Source organism: Mobula birostris, chromosome 11 (assembly GCF_030028105.1).
Source record: "Mobula birostris isolate sMobBir1 chromosome 11, sMobBir1.hap1, whole genome shotgun sequence".
NCBI classification, from domain to species: Eukaryota; Metazoa; Chordata; class Chondrichthyes; order Myliobatiformes; family Myliobatidae; genus Mobula; species Mobula birostris.
The window spans coordinates 117618107-117641523 of record NC_092380.1 but is presented as its reverse complement, the minus strand read 5'-3'; positions in this window follow the sequence as shown (position 1 = coordinate 117641523).

Genomic DNA, 23417 nt, shown 5'->3' with positions numbered 1-23417 from the left:
TGGTACATTGGCCTTTATTAATCAAAGTATTGAATATAAGAGCTGGAATGTTATGATGAGGTTGTATAAGGCATTGGTGAGGCCGAATCTGGAGTATTGTGTTCAGTTTTGGTCACCAAATTACAGGAAGGATATAAGTAAGGTTGAAAGAGTGCAGAGAAGGTTTACAAGGATGTTGCCAGGACTTGAGAAACTGAGTTACAGAGAAAGGTTGAATAGGTTAGGACTTTATTCCCTGCAGCATAGAAGAATGAGGGGAGATTTGATAGAGGTATATAAAATTATGATGGGTATAGATAGAGTGAATGCAAGCAGGCTTTTTCCACTGAGGCAAGGGGAGAAAAAAACCAGAGGACATGGGTTAAGGGTGAGGGGGGAAAAGTTTAAAGGGAACATTAGGGGGGGCTTCTTCACACAGAGAGTGGTGGGAGTATGGAATGAGCTGCCAGATGAGGTGGTAAACGTGGGTTCTTTTTTAACATTTAAGAATAAATTGGACAGGTACATGGATGGGAGGTGTATGGAGGGATATGGTCCGTGTGCAGGTCAGTGGGACTAGGCAGAAAATGGTTCGGCACAGCCAAGAAGGGCCAAAAGGCCTGTTTCTGTGCTGTAGTTTCTATGGTTTCTATCTGAGATCTTCCCATCCCTTCCCTGACAGTTACCCACTTAACTAACTTCTGCAGCCTTGGGGCCACCAACTCCCTGTAGCTCCTCTCTATCTCCTGCTCATTTTCCCTAATAAGCTGTAGGTCATCGAGCCACAGTTTCAGATCCCCAATACTGTCTCAGGAGCCGCAACTCCATACACCTGGCGCAAATGTGGCCATCTGGGAGACTGGAAGGTTCCCAGGATTCCCACATCTGACACCTAGAGAAAAGTACAGACATGCTCTCCATTCCTCAAAAAAATGCAGGGAAAAACTAAATCCACATACCCACTTACATTGGTGAAGCTCACTTTCACTGAAGTCCGAATGAGCCAAAGCCTTACCACTCTGACTCAGCCCACTCCTTTGCTAACAGCTCTGCCAGGCAGTATCTCCTTTTAATGCCAGTGGTGCTGATAGTGGAGCTACTGGTCAGTAATCTTTAAGACAGGACACTTTACTTCTGGATTGAAATGATGATTCAAGGTTTCCTTGAAGCAGATGAGGACAGCAGATGCTGAAGTGAGAGGTTGAATGTGTTAGCAATTTCAGGAGCTGTTCGATTTAAAGCTGAATTTCAGAACCTGTCCAGGGACTACAACTAGAATATAAAGTGGAAGTTACTGTACAATTGCATAAAGCATTGGTTTGGCCACAGTGAAATATATATGTGATTCTTGTCAGCACGCTACAGGAAGGATGTGATTACAGTAGAGTGGGTACGGAAGAGATTCACTGATAGTGTGTTTCCCAGTCTTTTTTTGCATACCACCCAACTGAAGCAGTTTCATACTTCCCAACACCCCCATAAAGCACCATCATACTTGCCAACGGCCCTCTTGGGCACAGTATATGGTGCTCCAGTCAATGTGAAAACATGTCTATCATACCCAACATGAGGGAAAAAACACAAGGGAAGAGATTGCTGAGCCTCCGGCTAGGATCTTTATATCCTCGTTGTCCATGGGAATGGTACCGGAGGATTGAATGGAGGCGAATGTTGTCTGCTTGTTCAAAAAAGGTAGCAGGGATAGTCCGGGTAATTATAGACCACTAATCCTTATTCTGTGGTGGGAAAGCTGTTGGAAAAGACTCTTAGAGATAGGATCTCTGGACATTTAGAGAATCATGTTCTGATTAGGGACAGTTAGCATGGCTTTGTGAAGGGCAGATCGTGTCTAACAAGCCTGATAGAGCTCTCTGAGGAGGTGACCAGGCATATAGATGAGGGTAGTGCAGTGGATGTGATCTATATGTATTTTAGTAAGGCATTTGACAAGGTTCCACACGGTAGGCATATTCAGAAAGTCAGAAGGCATGGGATCCAGGGAAGTTTGGCCAGGTGGATTCAGAATTGCCTTGCCTGCAGAAGGCAGAGGGTGGTGGTGGAGGGAGTACATTCAGATTGGAGGATTGTGACTAGTGGTGTCCCACAAAGATCTGTTCTGGGACCTCTACTTTTCGTGATTTTAATTAACGACCTGGATGTGGGGGTAGAAGGGTGGGTTGGCAAGTTTGCAGACGACGCAAAGGTTGGTGGTGTTGTAGATAGTGTAGAGGATTGTCGAAGATTGCAGAGAGACATTGATAGGATGCAGAAGTGGGCTGAGAAGTGGCAGATGGAGTTCAACTCGGAGAAGTGTGAGGTGGTACACTTTGGAAGGACAATCTCCAAAGCAGAGTACAAAGTAAATGGCAGGATACTTGGTAGTGTGGAGGAGCAGAGGGATCTTGGGGTACATGTCCACAGATCCCTGAATGTTGCCTCACAGGTAGATAGGGTAGTTAAGAAAGCGTATGGGGTGTTAGCTTTCACAAGTCGAGGGATAGAGTTTAAGGGTCGTGATGTAATGATGCAGCTCTATAAAACTCTGGTTAGGCCACACTTGGAGTACTGTGTCCAGTTCTGGTCTCTTCACTATAGGAAGGATGTGGAAGCATTGGAAAGGGTACAGAGGAGATTTACCATGATACTGCCAGGTTTAGAGAGTATGCATTATGATCAGAGATTAAGGGAGCTAGGGCTTTACTCTTTGGAGAGAAGGAGGATGAGAGGAGACATGATAGAGGTGTACAAGATATTAAGAGGAATAGATAGAGTGAATAGCCAGTGCCTCCTCCCCAGGGCACCACTGCTCAATACGAGAGGACATGGCTTTAAGGTAAGGGGTGGGAAGTTCAAGGGGGATATTAGAGGAAGGTTTTTCACTCAGAGAGTGGTTGGTGCATGGAATGCACTGCCTGAGTCAGTGGTGGAGGCAGATACACTAGTGAACTTTAAGGGACTACTAGACAGATATATGAAGGAATTTAAGGTGGGGGGTTATATGGGAGGCAGGGTTTGAGGGTCAGCATGACATTGTGGGCTGAAGGGCCTGTAATGTGCTGTAATATTCTAAAATTATTCCACTTAATTTTCATTTGACTTTAAATATAGCTTACACAGTGCATGTATGCTGTACAACAGTTCTGATATCGATGTGATCCTTGAGATTGATGGTTTTTAGCAAGAGTTGAAATATCAGGTTCAGTGACTGCAAAAGCCTTAAGTCCCCACACATAACAATATCCAAGTGGTTTCTGTTTTTTGCGAGTATGTGGTTCACTGCACTGAAACCTCCTTCAACAAGGTAGGAGGATGGAAATGCAATGAAGAGCAGTTTGTCTCTTCTCCAAAGACCAGGAAACTTCATGACAGTGTCGCCACATACCACAAAAGCCAATATTTTTGAAAAGCACTTGTGCATTTTCATCATTCTGAATTTTGATAATTTCTTCTTGCAAGCTCACTTCTTCTTCTTCTACCTTGCAAAAAATGAGTTAATTATCCAGTCCAGAATTTGTAGATTGTTCAAATCCTTGAATTGATTCTGAAAATCCTTCTTCAGTGACTGCAGGTGTAAGCAGTACTCTTGTAAATCAGCATCTGTGAAAGAGTGTGCCATACTTCCATCCATGGAAACTGTGAGAACATTATTCTCCCAATAATTTCAAATTTTCCAATAAAATATACTTTTTGCATGGATGAAATTGAAATTCTCAGCTTGCAGTTTCATATTTAGAATGTTCATTTTGTCATACAGATCAGCTAGGTATGTCATACCTCCACGTAGAAGTTCAATCTTGTTTCCCAAGCTCTTGCTCACTTTTGAGCAAAAGTGCAACCACCGTATCAAAAAATCAAAGAAATGTTTTAAGCAGCAGCCTTTTGACAGCCAACGCACATGCACATCAATGTGAAGAAGGAAGCACTCAAACTCTGTATCATTATCTTAACTGGCGAAATATTCTGCTATTTAATGGATGAGCTTTAATTTTGATAATAGCAGATATTACAAGTCATGCTTGAAAAATAAATGCTGGCTGAGTTTTTTAACTGCGAGCTGTTGATGATGAACGACACAACGGATTGCAAATATACTTCAAATTACTTTTTTCATAAACACCACAAAACCATCATGGCGACCTGCCATATATGGTGTTCCATGTGCTGAACAAAAAATCATGTTCCTAATGGGAATACTTTTATCCTCAATATACATTTTGAGCTAGTAGATTGATTCTCCTTTGATAATTGTTTTTAACTTTTTACGAAAGAGAATCTCTTCATAAACTTTTCCATTTTTGATATGCTATTAGCAATGCCTCTTGTCTTATATAGATGACTCATCCAGTTGCATCTCAAATTCTGTTTTTCATAGCTCTCTGCATAGTTGATACTCAGTGTATTCACTCATTTCATCAATACGACGAGTTACAGAGTTATTGCTCAGAGGAATTGATTTCAAAACACTGGTATCCATTTTGAGAACAATGGCGAGCACTTCTGATACAGCAGGCATTATTAATCTTTCACCGATTGTATGAGATTTTCCACACTTTGCTATCATTTTAGAAATGTTATAAGAAGCAATGCGACCACTGTCAAGATCATTTTTGCTTTAGCTTTCTTGTCAAATGACAAATGTACAATGCTTTTCAAATGCTTCTTTTATCTTCTGGAACTGATTAATACCATAAGTAGCCTTTTCAGGGTGTCTTTTACGGAAGTGTTCCTGTAACCTTGATGGTTTCATGGCTCCATTAGATACTACAGTATTACAAATAAGACACACGGGGCATCGATGGTCTTACAGGAACAGAATAAAACTATACTCCAGGTATGTGACTGTTCTGATGCACTTTCTGTATTCGGTTTCTTAGCTGAGTTATAACTCAAGGCTTCACCGTCTTCAGTATCTTAGAGATCCCGCTGTACTTATTAATCTGTCATTAACAGGGCTAAATTGAAATAAAAAGTTAACACGAACTGGGAATGCCTATCCATTGTTGATGACGACTGCAAGTTGTCATGGATGGAATGATGGTAGCAGCATGCAAAGGAACTGCGAGGCGAAGATGAGGATGATCACAACAGCAGAAATTACATTGACAAGGATTCAATGGGAATCTGAACACTAGTCAGGATAGAGCTACCTTTATAGTCATTTACACTATTCCAGTTAGTGTGATTGACCAGTCACATAAGTCTCATTATCCCCAAATATGGTACTTGACTGCACACGTGAAGCCGAGGTCGCTTTCAACACCTCGAGGAATCTCCCCCTCCCCCTCCCCCTCCCACTTTCAAATCTCTTACTAGCTCTTCTTTCAGTTAGTCCTGACAAAGGGTCTCAGCCAGAAACGTCCACTGTATCTCTTCCTAGAGATGCTGCCTGGCCTGCTGCATTCACCAGCAACTTTTTTGTGTGTGCTTGAAATTCCAGCATCTGCAGATTTCCTCGTGTTTGTGTTTTTAACCTCGAGGAATCCTCGGGGTCAGCAGGTTCACTGATTGGCTCAATTTCAACGTTTGGGACTGGCCAGACCTGTATCATTGCACAACCTGTTTTCCGTAGATCTGTAGAAAAAGTTGAGAGGGTTTACGTGACTTACAAACTGTTAAATTGTGTGAGCTGGTTCCGTGCTGTGAGTCAAGGGGTACCGTTGAGGCTGATTTATACTTGTGCATCAAGGGTATGTCGTAAGTACGGCGTAGCTGCGTACCCTACGCTGTAGCCTAACGCGCACCTCTCCCAAAATGTAACTACACGTCTCATCGACACAGACCGAGACAACTGTGATTGGTCCGCTTGGTAGCATCGCATTTCCTCCTACGCTGCAATAGCTTCCCATTGGGCGACTGAAGGGCAGGGAAGGAACTCTGGCTGCAATGCTTTCCATAAAGCTTTACAGACCTCCGAAATTATGGAGGACCCTGTGCTTGATGCCAGTTTGTAGCCAGCTGCTACAGCCTGTTGACCTCCACCCAAAGTTAAAACACGAATGGTGATTACCAGTCTCTGAGTATACTGTGCGTACATTGATGTGAAATAAATGGTTGGAGACGATGAACCAAATTGTCAAATCTACATGCTGACATCCAAAAATTTTTGAAATGCGTTTCCTCGTCCATGTCTCTCAATGGCTGGACAAGCACAGAAAATTCACCCTCCTTCGGCTTCAGTCGCCATTGTTTGAAGTTTGAGTTTCTTCGCGTTGAGTTTCAACACGAAGAAACTCAGCACAGTGGCGTAGAAACCGCACTGCCAACTAGCATTTCGGCGGTGAATTGCAGAGCAACGCAGACTCACCAACACACGTATAAATGCTCACAACGGCGTAGCCCAAGTATAAATGCTCACAACGGCGTAGCCCACTTTCGTAGGCTACGGAGTAAGCTAGTACGTACAAGTATAAATCAGCCTTTAGGCATCCTGGTTGCTAATTCATGTATCTCTAATAATGTCTCCTTGGTTGGTAAGGTCGGATGAGATTGCCAAGTTTCAGATAGTTATGAGGACAATTGCTCACCGCCTGCAGAGCTTGGCGTGCTCCATTAAATCTGTGGAATTTGTTGCCACGAGCAGCTGTGGAGTCCAAGGGTGCAGTTAAGGCAGAGATAGATAGGTTCTTGATTAACCAGAGCATCAAAGGGAACGGGGAGAGAGCAGGGGAGTGGGGATGACTGGAAGAATTGAATCAGCCCATGACTGAATGGCGAAGCAGAGTCGAAGGGCTGAATGGCCCACTTCTGCTCCTATATCTTATGGTCTTATTAACAGTCGGGCAGGTCTCGTACCTCAAGTTAGCATGCCACTTAGCATAAGCCCCCTAAGAACGTTGAACCGCCCTCCCAACCCCGGGACACATAACTGACCCCATTGTGAATCACTGCACTTGGATGTTGGCTGGGATCAAATGTTTCAATTGTGAAAACAGACTAGATTGGCTTGGTTTGTTTTCCTCAGAGTGGAGGAGGCTGAGGGAGGTGCCCGATCTGAAGGACATAGAGAGCAAGGATAGTGAGAACGTTTCCCTCAAAATAGAAATGTTTAAAATGTAGGGGCGGGGGGCATAGGTTAGTCCGGATTAAGAGGATATTTTAAAAATTTGAAACAAATTGCCTGATACGCTGAAGGAGGGAGGTACTTTCTCAATATTAAAATAGCTGCATCAGTGCATAAATCACTAAAGCAGAGGTCGTGGACTAAGTTCTGCCAAATGGGATCAGTGCAGATGGGTAGATAATGGTCAACAAACAACCTGTTTCTGTATCCCAGGCTTTGATACAGAAAGATGATTTTATGTTTCACTCCACACAACCAGTATTATGCAATTGTAATACATATCATTGCTTGTCTTGAGGAAGGGTCTCAGCCCAAAATGTCGATTATTTATTCCTCTCCATAGATGCTGCCTGACCTGCTGACTTTCTCTTGCATTTTCTTTGTTATGATGTTAAACCTTACTTGTAATTATCACCTGTTACCCGATGCAAGAACACACAGTACTATGGAAGATAAAGCAACTGTTTATTAGTAGCTCGCTACTGGAGAGAGAGCACACTTCTCGGGCACACATAGGATCCGTACCAGTGGTCTCTCTCTCTCCGCACACAGATACAAAGTCCTTTTTTATATCCTTTCTGTCACGTAACAGGAAACAATTTTCCTCGCTACCTCCATAATCACATGCCAACAGTAGTATTTTAAGACATAGACCGCTCGGTTGCCTTACTAGACCAAAGGTCATCAACATCAGGAAATGTGCAGGATGAGATGGCCCCTTGCTTTTTCAACCGTAGTTTCACATTCGTTTGGACAGTTTTACCACATCCCGTTCTGCAGGTGAGATAAGGGTTGTGAGTTCGTATTGAACCTTTGTCCAACTTAGAAGTATTACAATACTTCTAAGTTGGGAGGAAAAGATGGTGGCATGACACAGCGCGTGCAGCCGTTCCGAATGACATCGTATGTGTTAACTAGGGGCCGTGCACAGTCCTGATTTGATGGCGACAGAGGTGAGAAGCACAGAGGAACACCTGGAGAAAATTCTGAAATGCCCGCTTCGCCACCGCTGCTACTATGCGATCGAGAATCTCCGGAGGGGAAGGCCCCAAATCCTCAGCTTTATCTACTGCCTGTTGCCGGGACCAGGGTGGAAGTGCTTGGCAGAGATGGTGCTCGGTGTCAGAGAGCTGGTCGGAGGCTCAGAGTTTTCGGACGGATTCGGAGTCGGACTGTGGTCGGATGCTTCCAGGATGCTGCATCGGCAAGTTTGCGGCGCTGGAGGTTCACCGTCTGCATGAGATGATGGGACTTTTGAGAGACTTTGAGACTTTTTACCGTCCCACGGTCTGTTCTTTATCAAATTACGGCATTGCTTTGCACTGTTGTAACTATATGTTACAATTATGTGGTTTTTGTCAGTTTTTCAGTTGGTTTGTCATGTGTTTCTGTGATATCATTCTGGAGAAACATTGTTTCATTTCTTAATGCATGCCTTACTAAATAACAATAAAAGAGGACTGCGTGTCCTCATAATCTAATCTAATTTATAGACCTAGTTTACACGACAAAAAAACGCTTAGCTCAATCCTTGTGGTTTTGATCCACAAAGCATAACATCTGCAAGATTATCAGTCAGAACAGAACAAACAAAGATCTGTAGCAATTTTAACCTGTTATTCACAAGAGTCCAAAAATCATTTCCCGACCCCCTTAACCCTTTAATATCTCAATCATGGACTTGAATTTAATGGTCTAATATCCTCAGTGACACCAATAAGTATTTTCAGTCATATCTAGTTTTCAATTCATGGGAACAAACTGATATTGTAACACACTCTTTGAGTTACCTCACTGAATTCTGAAAATCCATACAAATGGTGACACAAAAGCAAAAAGTAAATTCAAAAACCCAACCAGTAACCTTCAAGACTCCATAAGTGTGTTTTCAATTACTTTATTAGTAACATCCAAGCCATATCTTGTCCTCAGTTTAAGGAAGAGATCTATATTGTTGCCAGTTGATTAAGTATATCAGGCCTCCATAGAGATTACAGACAAAGTAAGCAATAGTAAACAATGCATCAAGAAATTAAACAGCTCCATCACAAGGATGCTCCTTCCATGGCCAATAAACTGCTGAGACCATCACGTCTCCTCCTATGTATCTCCATCAAAAATTCTTGGAGACATTCATTATGGCAACTGTTCCAGTAGCTACCAGTACAACGATGATTATGAAGAAAAGAACACCAATCACAGTGGCTGCAATATTGAGGGACCGTGCTGTAGATCCATAGTGCTGAGCTCCTTCGATGTCACCCACAACTTTGCGATCTCTAGACTAATAGAAAAAATATATAAATAAATATGCAAGCAGACCAAGGCTACCACGTTAGTGATATCTAATTGGTGAGACAAGTTGGTAGTCTTTAGTGCAACTACCTCTTTTTATTTAAAATAACAGATTTGGAATCAGGTTTATTATCACTGGCATTTGTCATGAAATTTGTTCATAAAATGCCCACCAGCAATAACTGCATTAATAAAATAGAGCACAGTCTTAAACCGGGGTATTACAATAAAATACACTATAAATTATAATAATAAATATATTTTAAAAATTAAGCAGAGCAAAAGCAGCAAAAAACAGTGAGCCTGTGTTGATGGGTTCATTGTCCATTCAGAAATCTGATGCTACTGAGGAAGGGACGGAAGTACGTTTTATTTATTGAGCCCTTCCATTAGTTGGCGCCGACTATGGTTAATGCGTTCCAGCTGTCCACGTGATACATAAGCCAGGACAGCTCGATATGGAGAGCAGGCCATTGCCCATGTAGTGGGATCCCCATCTCATAAATCCAAAGGAGGGGCAGGGACCAATAGAGTTTGGCACCAGCAGCATTGCAATAGTTGTCAGTCAGCATTGAACTCAACTTAGTCCTGTCTTAGGGACTCTAGCTCTGGAATGTTCCTCTGGGTTTATTCCCGAAGCCTTTCTTAGAAGTGGGTACAGCACAAAGCAGCAGAGGTTTAATATCAAAGCTTTCCATCTCCAAACTCAGCTGATGAACACCATCTGCCCAAGTTGACTGGTTTTAAGACAGTAAGATATAGGAACAGAATTAGGCTATTTGACCGATCAAGTCTGCTCCACTATTTCATCATGGCTGATCAAATTTTCTTCTCAGTCCCAAACTCCTGCCTTCTCCCCATACTCCTTCATGCCCTGACAAATCAAGAATTTATCAACCCTGCCTTAAATACACAGAACGACTTGGCCTCCACACTGCCTGTGGCAACAAATTCCAGCCTCTAGCTACAGAAATTGCACCATTCTAAAACGATGCCCCTCTATTCTGAAGCGATGTCCTCTGGTCTTAATCAAGGCCTTTTACAATTTGATAGGTTTCAATTAGGTCACCCCACACTCTTCTGAATTCTGGTGAATACAGTCCCGGATCCATCAAACACTCCTCGTATGACAAGCCACTCATTCCTGAAATCATTTTCGGGAACCTCCTTTGAATCATCTCTAGTTTCAGCATATCCTTTCTCAAATAAGGGCCTCAAAACTGCTCATCATACTCTAAGTGAGGCCTCACCAGTGCTTTATAAAGTCTCAAAATTGCATCCTTGCTTTTATATTCTAGTCTTCTTGAAATGGATGCTAACATTGCATTTTCCTTCCTCACCACAGACTCAGCCTGTAAATTAACCTTTTGGGAGTCTTGCACAACAACTCCCCACTTAGATAATACTATTGCCCCTTTTACCAAAATGCATCATACATTTCCCAGTAGTGTATTCCATCTACCACTTTTTGCCAATTCTTCCAATTTGTCCAAGTCATAGAAACTTCGAAAACATACAGCACAATACAGGCCCTTCAGCCCACAAAGCTGTGCTGAATATGTTCCTACCTTAGAACTACCCAGGCTTTACCCATAGCCCTCTATTTTTCTAAGCTTCATGTAGCTATCCAGGTGTCTTTTAGAAGACCCTATTATTTCTGCCTCCACCACTGCCGCCGGCAGCCCATTCCACACACTCACCACTCTCTCTGTAAAAAACTTACCCCTGACATCTCCTCTGTACCTACAAACCCCATTTCCAGAAAAATTGGGATATTTTCCAAAATGCAATAAAAACAAAAATCTGTGATATGTTAATTCACGTGAACCTTTATTTAACTGACAAAAGTACAAAGAAAAGATTTTTAATAGTTTTACTGACCAACTTAGTTGTATTTTGTAAACATACACAAATTTAGAATTTGATGGCTGCAACACACTCAACAAAAGTTGGGACAGAGGCATGTTTACCATTGTGTTACATCACCTTTCCTTTTAACAACACTTTTTAATTGTTTTGGAACTGAGGATACTAATTGTAGTAGATTTGCAATTGGAAATTTTGTCCATTCTTGCTTGATATAAGACTTCAGCCGCTCAACAGTCCGTGGTCTCCGTTGTCTGATTCTCCTCTTCATGATGCGCCATACATTTTCAGTAGGAGATAGATCTGGACTGGCAGCAGGCCAGTCAAGGACACGCACTCTGTGTCTACAAAGTCACGCTGTTGTAGCCCGTGCAGAATGTGGTCTGGCATTGTCCTGCTGAAATAAGCATGGACGTCCCAGGAAGAGATGTCGCCCTGATGGCAACATATGTCTCCCTAAAATCCTAATATACGCCTCAGAGTCAATGGTACCTTCACATACATGCAACTCACCCATGCCGTGGGCACTGATGCACCCCCACACCATCACAGATGCTGGCTTTTGCACCTTTCGTTGATAACCATCTGGATGGCCGTTTTCATCTTTGGCACGGAGAATTCAACGCCCGTTTTTTCCAAAACTAGCTGAAATGTGGACTCATCTGACCACAGCACACGGTTCCACAGTCTTTCAGTCCATCTGAGATGAGCACGGGCCCAGAGAACTCGCCGGCATTTCTGCATATAGTTGATGTATAGCTTCCTCCTTGCGTAATACAATTTCAAGTTGCATTTCTGGATGCAGTGACAGACTGTGTTGAGTGACAATGGTTTTCCGAAGTACTCCCGAGCCCAGGTGGCTATAATTGTCACAGTAGCATGACAGTTTCTTAGGCAGTGCCGCCTGAGGGCTTGAAGATCACGCGCATTCAACAGTGGTTTCCGACCTTGCCCTTTATGCACTGAGATACCTCTGAATTCTCTGAATCTTTTCACGATATTATGTACTGTAGATGTTGAAAGAGCTAAATTCTCTTCAATCTTGCGTTGAGAAATGTTCCTTTTGAAATGACTAACAATTCTCTCATGAATTTTGGCACAAAGGGGTGAGCCACAACCCATCCTTGCCTGCAAAGACTGAGCCTTTGATGGACGCTACTTTTATACCCAGTCATGATACCTCACTTGCTACCAATTAGCCTGCTTAATGTGGAGTCTTCCAAACCGGTGTTACTTGAATATTCTGTGCACTTTTCAATCTTATTTTAACTCTGTCCCAACTTTTGTTGAGTGTGTTGCAGCCATCAAATTCTAAATTTGTGTATGTTTACAAAATATAATTAAGTTGGTCAGTAAAACTATTGAAAATCTTTTCTTTGTACTTTTGTCAGTTAAATAAAGGTTCACGTGAATTAACATATCACAGGTTTTTGTTTTTATTGCACTTTGGAAAATATCCCAACTTTTCTGGAAATGGGGTTTGTACTTCCAAGCACCTTAAAACTATGCCCTCTCGTGCTAGCCAATTCAGCCCTGGGGAAAAGCCTCTGACTATCCACATGATCAATGCCTCTTATTATCTTGTACACCTCTATCAAGTCACCTCTCATCCTCCGTCGCTCCTAGGAGAAAAGGCCGAGTTCACTCAACCTATTCTCTTAAGGCATGCTCCCCAATCCAGGCAACATCCTTGTAAATCTCCTCTGCACCCTTTCTTGTAATACCATGGGCTCTTATCTTGGTAAGCAGCCTCATTTGTGCCACCTTGTCAAAGAACTTCTAAAAGTCAAATATACAACATCAACTGCATCCTCGTTATCTATCCTACTTGTAATCTCCTCAAAGAATTCCAACAGGTTCATCAGGCAGGATTTTCCCTCAAGGAAATCCTGCTGACTTTGTACTATCTTGTCCTGTGTTACCAAGTACTCCATCACCTCATCCGTAACAATTGACTCTCACATCTTACCAACCACTCAGGTCAGCTCAGCTAGTCTATAATTTCCTTTCTGCTGCCTTCCTCTTTTTTTAAAGAGTAGAGTAACGTTTATAATTTTCCAGTCCTCTGGCACTATGCCAGAGTCGAATGATTTTTGAAAGATCATTTCTAATGCCACCACAATCTCTAACATTACCTCTTTTAAAATCAGGTTTATTATCATTGGCATGTATCATGAAATTTGTTAACTATGAGCAGCAGTTCAATGCAATACATAATATAGAAGAAAGAAAAAATTAAAATAATAATAAATTACTGTATATGCATATTGAATAGATTAAAAATCATGCAAAAAAACAGAAATATATATTTTAAAAGTGAGGTAGTCTCCAAGGGTTCAACGTCCATTTAGGAATCGGATGGCAGGGGGGAAGAAGCTGTTCCTTGATCGCTGAGCGTGAGCCTTCAGGTTTCTGTACCTCCTACCTGATGGTAACCTGATGAGAAGATTCACTAGAATGATTCTGGAAATGAGAGGGTTAACATATGAGGAACATTTGTCCGCTCTTGGACTGTGTTCCTTGGAGTTTAGAAGAATGAGGGGGGACCTCATAGAAACATTTCGAATGTTGAAAGGCATGGACAGAGTGGATGTGGGAAAGTTGTTTCCCATGATGGGGGAGTCTAGTACGAGAGGGCATGACTTAAGGATTGAAGGGCGCCCATTCAGAACAGAGATGCAAAGAAATTTATTTAGCCAGAGGGTAGTGAATCTATGGAATTTGTTGCCACGGGCGGCAGTGGAGGCCAAGTCATTGGGTGTACTTAAGGCAGAGATTGATAGGTACCTAAGTAGCCAGGGCATCAAAGGTTATGGTGAGAAGGCGAGGGACTGGGACTAAATGGGAGAATGGATCAGCTCGTGATAAAATGGCGGAGCAGACTCGATGGGCCAAATGGCCGACTTCTGCTCCTTTGTCTTATGGTAACAGTGAGAAAAGGGCATGCCCTGGGTGCTGGAGGTCCATAATAATGATCGCTGCCTTTCTGAGGCACCTCTCTTGAAGATGTCCTGGGTACTTCGTAGGCTAGAACCCAAGATGCAGCCGAGTAACTTTACGACCCTTGCAGCTTCTTTCAGTCTTGTGCACTAGCACCCCTCCCCACCCACCAATACCAGACGGTGATGCAGCCTGTCAGAATGCTCTCCACGGTACATCTATAGAAGGTTTTGAATGTATTTGTTGACATACTAAATCTCTTCAGACTCTTAATGAAGTATAGCCACTATCCTGCCTTCTTAATAACTGAATCGATATGTTGGGGCCAGGTTAGATCCTCAGAGATCTTGACACTCAGGAACTTGAAACTGCTCACTTTTTTCACTTCTGATCCCTTTATGAGGATTAGTATGTGTTCCTTCTTCTTACCCTTCCTGAAGTCCATAATCAGCTCTTTCGTCTTACTGACACTGAGTGCCAGCTTGTTGCTGCGACACCACTTCACTAGTTGGCATATCTCGCTCCTGTATGCCATCTTGTCACCAACTGAGAATCTATCAACAATGGTTGGATCATCACCAATTTATAGATGGTATTTGAGCTACGCGTAGCCACACAATCACGTGTATATAGAGAGTAGAGCAGTGAGCTAAGCACACACCCTGAGGTGCACTAGTGTTGATCATCGAGGAGATGTTATCACCAATCCGCACAGATTGTGGTCTTCCGGTTAAGAAGTCAAGGATCCAATTGCAGAGGAAGGTACAGAGGCCCAGGTTCTGCAACTTCTCAATCAGGGTTGTGGGAATGGTATTAAATGCTGAGCTATAGTCGCTGAACAGCATCCTGTTGTTTGTGTTGTCTGGGTTGTCTAATGCTGTGTGAGGAGCCATCGAGATTGTTTCTGCCATTGATCTATTGTTGCGATAGGTAAATTGCAATGGCTCCAGGTCCTTGCTGAGGCAGGTGTTCAGTCTAGTCATGATCAAGGATAGAATCACCTTGTTGTGGGTGATTCTATCCTCAATCACTACCTCAAAAAATTCTATCCTGGCAGAATGGCTCCAATAGCTTCCCTATTACTGCTGTACAACTGACAGCCTATAGTTTTTTGAATTATCCCCTTTTGTCTTCTGGAACAAAGGAACGACATTTGTAATTCCTCAGTCCTCTGTCTCATTATCTGTTCTTAGTGAGAATAAATCATCTTTGTCAAGGCCCTAGCAATCTCCTGTCTTGCCTCTCTCAAGCCCCGAGATCCACCTTAATGCTTTTCAAAAGATCCAGCAGCACTTCCTCTTGAGTGGAAACTGCCCTGGTAATTTAACATGCCGCACATTTATCTATTTCTTCCATGTTACAGGGTAGTTGTTGTAGGTGATCTCAACTTGTCTGGGACTCTGTATTACAAGAAATTTAGATGGGGCAGAATACATCCAAGAGGGTTTCCTAAATCAACATGCAGATTGTGCATCTAAAAGGGGAGCGATACGGTACCTGGTTTTGGGAAATGAGCATGGACAGGTGACTCTCCTTTCAGTAGAAGAACAGTTAGGGAACAGTGATCACAACTCCACAAATTTTAAAGTAGCTATGAATAAGGTAAAACTACAAGACACAGGAGAAGAATTAGGCCATTCCCATCAAATCTGCTCCGCCATTTCATCATGGCTGATTTATTATCGCTCTCAACCCTATTCTCCTGCCTTCTCACTGTAACCTTTGATGCCTTTAGTAATCCAGAATCTACCAACCTCTGCTTTAAATATGCCCAACGACTTAGCCCTCACAGCCATCTATGGCAATGAACTCCACAGACTCACCACCCTCCAGCTAAAGAAATTCCTCCTCGTCTCTGTTCTAAATGGACATCCTCTATCCTGAGCCTGTGCCCTCTGGTCCCAGACCCACCCTCTATAAGAAACATCTTCACATGCAACAAACACAAAATGCTGGAGGAACTCAGCAGGCCAGGCAACAGGAAAAGAGCAAACAGTCATCAGGACTGGAGAAGAAAGATGAGGTCAGAGTATGAAGGTGCGGGGAGTGAAGAAAGAAATACAGGGTAGTAGATGATATGTGAGATTGGGGGAAGGGGATGGGAAGTCAATTTGTGGAAGAGATACAGGGCTGAAGAAGGGGACATCTGATGGGAGCAGACAGAATGCCATGGGAGAAAGGGTAGAGGGAGGAGCACCAAAGAGAGGTGATGGGCAGATAAGGTGAGAGGGAGAAATGGGAATGGTGAAGGAGAGGGGGTGGGGCATTACTGGAAGTTCGAGAAATCGATGTTCATGCTATCAGATTGGAGGCTTCCCAGACGGAATATAAGGTGTTGCTCCTCCAACTTGACTGTGCCCTCATCGCAGCAGTAGAGGAGGCCATGGACTGTGATGATGGAGTGGGAATGGGAAATAGAAAAATAAAATGGGAGATCCCACTTTTTCTGGTGGATGGAGGATAGGTGCTCAGTGAAGACATCCACTCTACCTAGGCCTTTCATTATTCAATAGGTTTTAGTGAGATTCACCACCCCCCCTCCATTTCTGAACTCCAATGAGTATGGGGCCAGAGCCATCAAATGTTCCTCAGTAGTTAACTCTTTCATTCCTGAGATCATTATTGTGAAATTCCTCTGGACCTTCTATAGTTCCTGCACATCGTTGAGACCATAAGTCATAGGAGCAGAATTAGGCCATTCAACCCATCGAGTCTGGTCCAGCATTCCCTCATAGCTGATCTCGGATCCCACTCCACTTTTCGTGATAAAGTGCCCAAAACTTCTCACAATAATTATGGACCTTATAGGGGAGTATTAAATTGGGAGAGGGCAAATCATGAAAGTATTAAGCAAGAACTAGGGAGAACTAATTGGAGCTGTTTCTGGGCAAGTCCACACCTAAGTGTTGAGGGTGTTTCAAGAGCAACTGTACAAAGTACATAATAAGCATAGACATGGACACAGAAAAGACAGAAAATCTACAGCACAATACAGGCCCTTCAGCCCACAATGCTGTGCCGAACATGTACTTACTTTAGAAATTACCTAGGGTTACCTATAGCCCTCTATTTTTCTGGTTAAAGAATTTTTAATAAAGGTAATTTTAATAAAGGCATGTTCTAATAAAAAGCAAGGACAAGGATGGAAAAATGAGGGAATCTTGGATGTCAAGGGGGTGGTGAATTTAGTCAAAGAGGAAAACATACGTAAGGTTTAGGAAGCTGAACTCAGACTGAGTCTTTAATGATTATAATGATGCAAGTACTTGAGAAGGGGATTAGCTTGGCCAAGAGAGGCCATAAGTGGTCCTAGGCAAGTAGGATTAAAAAGAATCTCAAGGCAATCTAAACATATACCAAGAGCAAGAGATTAAGTAGGGAACAGTTAGGATCACTTAAGGATAAAGGAGATAATATGTTCTTGCTGGTGGAGATGTTAAGTGAAGTCCTAAATGAGTACTGTTCATTGGTGTTTACTGAGGGGAAGGATGTTGAAGATAGGCAGATTGGTGTGAAATACTAATGCATTTTGAGATGGAAATACCATAGGATACACTGGCTGATTGGTAGGAAGCAGTGAGTGGGAATAAAAGGATCACAGTGAAGACTGAAGCAAAATAGTCATTCAGTTCGTCCATTTACTTGTCCCCCATTACTACCACTCCGGAACCATTTTCCGACAGTATGATATCTACTCTCACCTCCCTTTTTCTCTTTATATACATCTGAAAATACCTTCGGTATTGTTCTTGATATGGTTGGTGAGGTTATCTTCACATTTTATCTATTCCCTCCCTATAGCTTGTTAGGTTGCCTTCTGTGGGTTTTTTAAAAACTACCCAATCCTCTAATTTCCCACTATTTTCTGTCCTTTTCTATGACCACTCTTTTGCTTTTATGTTGGCTTTGACTTCCCTTGTCAGCCACAGTTGTGACATCCTTCCTTTAGAATACTACTACTTCTTTGGGATGCATCTATCTAACATTACATTTGACTCCCACTCCACTGACTAAACCTGCAAGTTAACCTTTGGGGAATCTTGCACAAGGACTCCCAAGTCCTTTTCCAACTCAGATTTTTGAATTATCTCTCCATCTTGAAAATAGTCTACCTTTTCATTCCTTCTACTGAAGTTCATGCCCATACACTACCTGACACTGTATTCCGTCTGCCATGTCTGTGTTAGGAAAGTGTTTAATTGGAGTAAGGGGAAATATGAAGCTACGAGGCAAGAACTGGGAAGGACAAATTGGGAACAAATGTTCTCGGGAAATGTACGGCAGAAATGTGGCAAATGTTCAGGGGATATTTGCTTGGCGTTCTGCATAGGTACGTTCCAATGAGACAGGGAATGAATACTTTGCTCCAGTATTCACTACGGAAAAGGGTCATGGCGATTATAGGGATGACTTACACGGACTGAAAAGTTTGAGCATATAGACATTAAGAAAGAGGATGTGCTGGAGCTTTTAGAAAGCATCAAGTTGGGTAAGTCTCTGGGACTGGATAAGATGTACCAAGGGCTACTGTGCGAGGTGAGATAGGAAATTGCTGAGCCTCTGGCAATGATCTTTGCATCATCAATGGGGATGGGAGAGGTTCCGGAGGACTGGACGGTTACAGATGTTGTTCCCTTATTCAAGAAAGGGAATAAAGATAGCCCAGGAAATTATAGACCAGTGAGTCTTCAGTGATTGGTAAGTTGATAGAGAAGATCCTGACAGGCAGGACTTATGAACATTTGGAGAGGCATAATATGATTAGGAATCATGGGTGACTTTAACTTCCCGAATATTGATTGGCACCTGATTAGTTCCAAGAGTTTAGATGGGGCAGAATTTGTTAAATGTGTCCAGGATGGATTCCTGTCACAGTATGTGGACAGGCCGACCAGGGGGAATGCCATACTAGATCTAGTACTAGGTAATGAACCGGGTCAGGTCACTGTGCGAGGTGAGATAGGAAATTGCTGAGCCTCTGGCAATGATCTTTGCATCATCAATGGGGATGGGAGAGGTCTCTCAGTGGGTGAGCATCTGGGGGACAGTGACCACCGCTCCCTGGCCTTAATAATTATCATGGAAAAGGATAGAATCAAAGAGGACAGGGAAATTTTTAATTGGGGAAAGGCAAATTATGAGGCTATCAGGCTAGAACTTGCGGGTGTGAATTGGGATGATGTTTTTGCAGGGAAATGTACTATGGACATGTGGTCGATGTTTAGAGATCTCTTGCGGGATGTAAGGGATAAATTTGTCCCGGTCAGGAAGATAAAGAATGGTAGGGTGAAGGAACCATGGGTGACAAGTGAGGTGGAAAATCTAGTCAGGTGGAAGAAGGCAGCATACATGAGGTTTAGGAAGCAAGGATCAGATGGGTCTATTGAGGAATATAGGGAAGCAAGAAAGGAGCTAAAGAAGGGGCTGAGAAGAGCAAGAAGGGGGCAAGAGAAGGCCCTCACTATAGGAAGGATGTGGAAGCATTGGAAAGGCTACAGAGGAGATTTACCAGGATGCTGCCTGGTTTAGAAAGTATGCATTATGATCAGAGATTAAGGGAGCTAGGGCTTTACTCTTTGGAGAGAAGGAGGATGAGAGGAGACATGATAGAGGTGACAAGGTAATAAGAGGAATAGATAGAGTGGATAGCCAGCGCCTCTGCCCCAGGGCACCACTGCTCAATACAAGAGGAAATGGCTTTAAGGTAAGGGGTGGGAAGTTCAAGGGGGATATTAGAGGAAGGTTTTTTACTCAAAGAGTGGTTGGTGCGTGGAATGCACTGCCTGAGTCAGTGGTGGAGGCAGATACACTAGTGAAGTTTAAGAGACTACTAGACAGGTATATGGAGGAATCTAAGGTGGGGGCCTATATGGGAGGCAGGGTTTGAGGGTCGGCACAACATTGTGGGCCGAAGGGCCTGTACTGTGCTGTACTATTCTATGTTCTATGAATAGTCAGCATGGCTTTGTAAAAGGCAGGTTGTGCCTTACGAGCCTGATTGAATTTTTTGAGGATGCGACTAAACATATTGATGAAAGTAGAGCAGTATCAGCAAGGCATTTGATAAGGTACCCCATGCAAGGCTTATTGAGAAAGTAAGGAGGCATAGGATCCAAGGGGACCTTGCTTTGTGGATCCAGAACTGATTTAAGCACAGAAGGCAAAGAGTGGTTGTTGACGGGTCATATTCTGGATGGAGGATGGTGACCAGTGGTGTGCCTCAGGGATCAGTTCTGGAACCCCTCCTCGTGGTGATTTTAATAAAAGTCCTGGATGAGGAAGTGAAGGGATGGGTTAGTAAATTTGTTGATGGCACAAATGATGGGGGTGTTGTGGATAGTGTGGAAGCTGTCAGAGGTTACAGCGGGACATTGATAGGATGCAAAACTGGGCTGAGAAGTGTCAGATGGAGTTCAACCCAGATAGGTGTGAGGTGGTTCATTTTGGTAGGCCAAATATGATGGCAGAATATAGTATTAATGATAAGACTTTTGGCAGTGTGGAGGATCAGAGGGACCTAGGGGTCTGAGCCCATAGGACACTCAAAGCTGCAGCACAGGTTGACTCTGTGCTTAAGAAGGCATACAGTGCATTGGCCTTCATCAACCACGGGATTGAGTTTAAGAGCTAAGTGGTAATGTTACAGCTGTATAGGACCCTAGTCAGACCCCACCTGGAGTACTGTGCTCAGTTCTGGTCACCTCGCTATAGGAAGGATGTGGAAACTATAGAAAAGGTGCAGAGGAGATTTACAAGGATGTTGCCTGAATTGGGGAGCATGCCTCATGAGAATAGGTTGAGTGAACTTGGCCTTTTCCCCTCTGTGCGGCGGAGGTGAGAGGTGACCTGATAGGTGTATAAGATGATGAGAGGCATTGATCGTGTGGATAGTCAGAGGCTTTTTCCCAGGGCTGAATTGGCTAACAAGAGAGGGCACAGTTTTAAGGTGCTTGGAGGTAGGTACAGAGGAGATGTCAGGGGTAAGTATGGTGAGTGTATGGAATGGGCTGTCGGAAACGGTGGTGGAGGCAGATATGATAGGGCCTTTTAAGAAACGCTTGGATATGTACATGGAGTTTAGAAAAATAGAGGGTTATGGGTAACCCTAGGTAATTTCTAAAGTAAGGGCATGTTTGGCACAGCATTGTGGGCTGAATGGCCTTTATTGTGCTGTAGTTTTTCTATCTATGTTTCTAAAATTGCAAATGTCACTCCATTTTCAAGAAGAGAGACAGCCAGAAGAAAGGGAACTTTTGCCAGTCAGTCTGACCTCAGTGGTTGAGAAAATATTAGTCAATGATTAAGGATAAGGTCTCAGGGTACTTCGAGGTTCATGATAAAATACAGCATGGTCAGCATATTTAGCAGACAAGGAGAGTCCTAACAGATTCTACAGATACGTTCAGAGCAAAAGGATTGCAAAGGACTGTAGAGGGGAGGGGCAGATCAGAATTCTGGAAGATCAGAATTGTAATCCACATGTGGAGCCAAAATAGATGGGAGAGATCACATAAGTACATTTTTTTGCATCAGTATTTACTCAGGAGATGGACACAGAGACTATAGAAGTGAGGCAAACCAGCATCAACTTACCAGATATTTCCTGCATCCAGGCCTGATGAGCCAAAGCCTCCTACCCTAACACTGGTCCACTCACACAACGGCCACTCCATTTATCCCTACCATTGTTGGCAAATGCAATGACCAACATTGCGCATGCCTCCTTTACTACAGGTTCAACCTGTAAATTATCCTTCTGGGAGTCTTGCACGAGGACTCCCAAGACCCTCTGCACCTTTTATGTTTGAACCTTCTCGCTATTTAGGTAATAGTCCACACTATTGTTCCTTTTACCAAAATGCATTATCATTCATTTCCTAACACTGTATTTCATCTGCCACTTTTTTGCCCATTCTTCCAATTTGTGTAAGTCCTGTTAGAATCACATTGCCTCCTCAGAACTACCTACCCGTCCATCTATCTTTGTATGATCCACAAACTTTGCCACAAGGCCATCAATTCCATTATCTAAATCACTGACAATGTAAAAAGTAGCAGTCCCAATACTGACAACATGCTGGAGGAACTCAGCAGGTCAGGCAGCATCCGTGGAAAAGATTGGTCGATGTTTTGGGCCGGAACCCTTTGTCAGGACTGTAGAGGGAAGGGGCAGAGGCCCTATAAAGAAGGTGGGGGGAGGGTGGGAAGGAGAAGGCTGGTAGGTTCCAGGTGAAGAACAAGTAAGTGGAAAGATAAAGGGGTGGGGGAGGGGAAGCAGGGAGGTGATAGGCAGGAAAGGTGAAGGAAGAATAGGGAAAAACACAATGGGTAGTAGAAGGAGGCGGAACCATGAGGGAGGTGATAGGCAGCTGGGGGAGGGGGCAGAGTGACATAGTGATAGGGGAAGGGAGGGGGAGGGAATTACCAGAAGTTGGAGAATTCTATATTCACACCAAGGGGCTGGAGACTACCTAGATGGTATATGAGGTGTTGCTCCTCCAACCTGAGTTTAGCCTCATCATGGCAGTAGAGGAGGCCACGTACAGACATATAAGAATGGGAGTGGGAAGCAGAGTTGAAGTGGATAGCTACTGTGAGATCCTGTCCGTTGTGGCGGATGGAGCGGAGGTGCTCGACGAAGCGGTCCCCCAATCTGCGCCAGGTTTCACCAATGTAGGGGAGGCCACACCGGGAGCACCGGATGCAATAGATGACCCTAACAGACTCACAAGTGAAGTGTTACCTCACTTGGAAGGACTGTTTGGGGCCCTGAATGGCGGCAAGAGAGGAGGTGTAGGGACAGGTGTAGCACTTGCGCTTACAGGGATAAGTGCCAAGTGGGAGATCCGTGGGGAGGGACGTGTGGACCAGAGTCGTGGAGGGACCGATCCCTGTGGAAAGCGGAGAGGGGTGGAGAGGGAAGATGTGCTTAGTGGTGGGGTCCTGTTGAAGGTGGCGGAAGTTGCAGAGGATAATGTGCTGGATCCGGAGGCTGGTGGGGTGGTAGGTGAGGACAAGGGGAACTGTGTCCCTGTTATGGTGGCAGGAGGATGGGGTGAGAGCCGAAGTGCGGGAAATGGAGGAGATGCGAGTGAGGGCATCATTGATGACAGCAGAAGGGAACCACGATCCTTAAAGAAAGAGGACATTTGAGATGTCCTGGAACAGAAAACCTCATCCTCGGAGCAGATGCGGCGGAGATGGAGGAACTGGGAATAGGGAGTGGCATTTTTGCATGTAGCGGGGTGGGAAGAGGTATCGTTGAGGTAGTTATGAC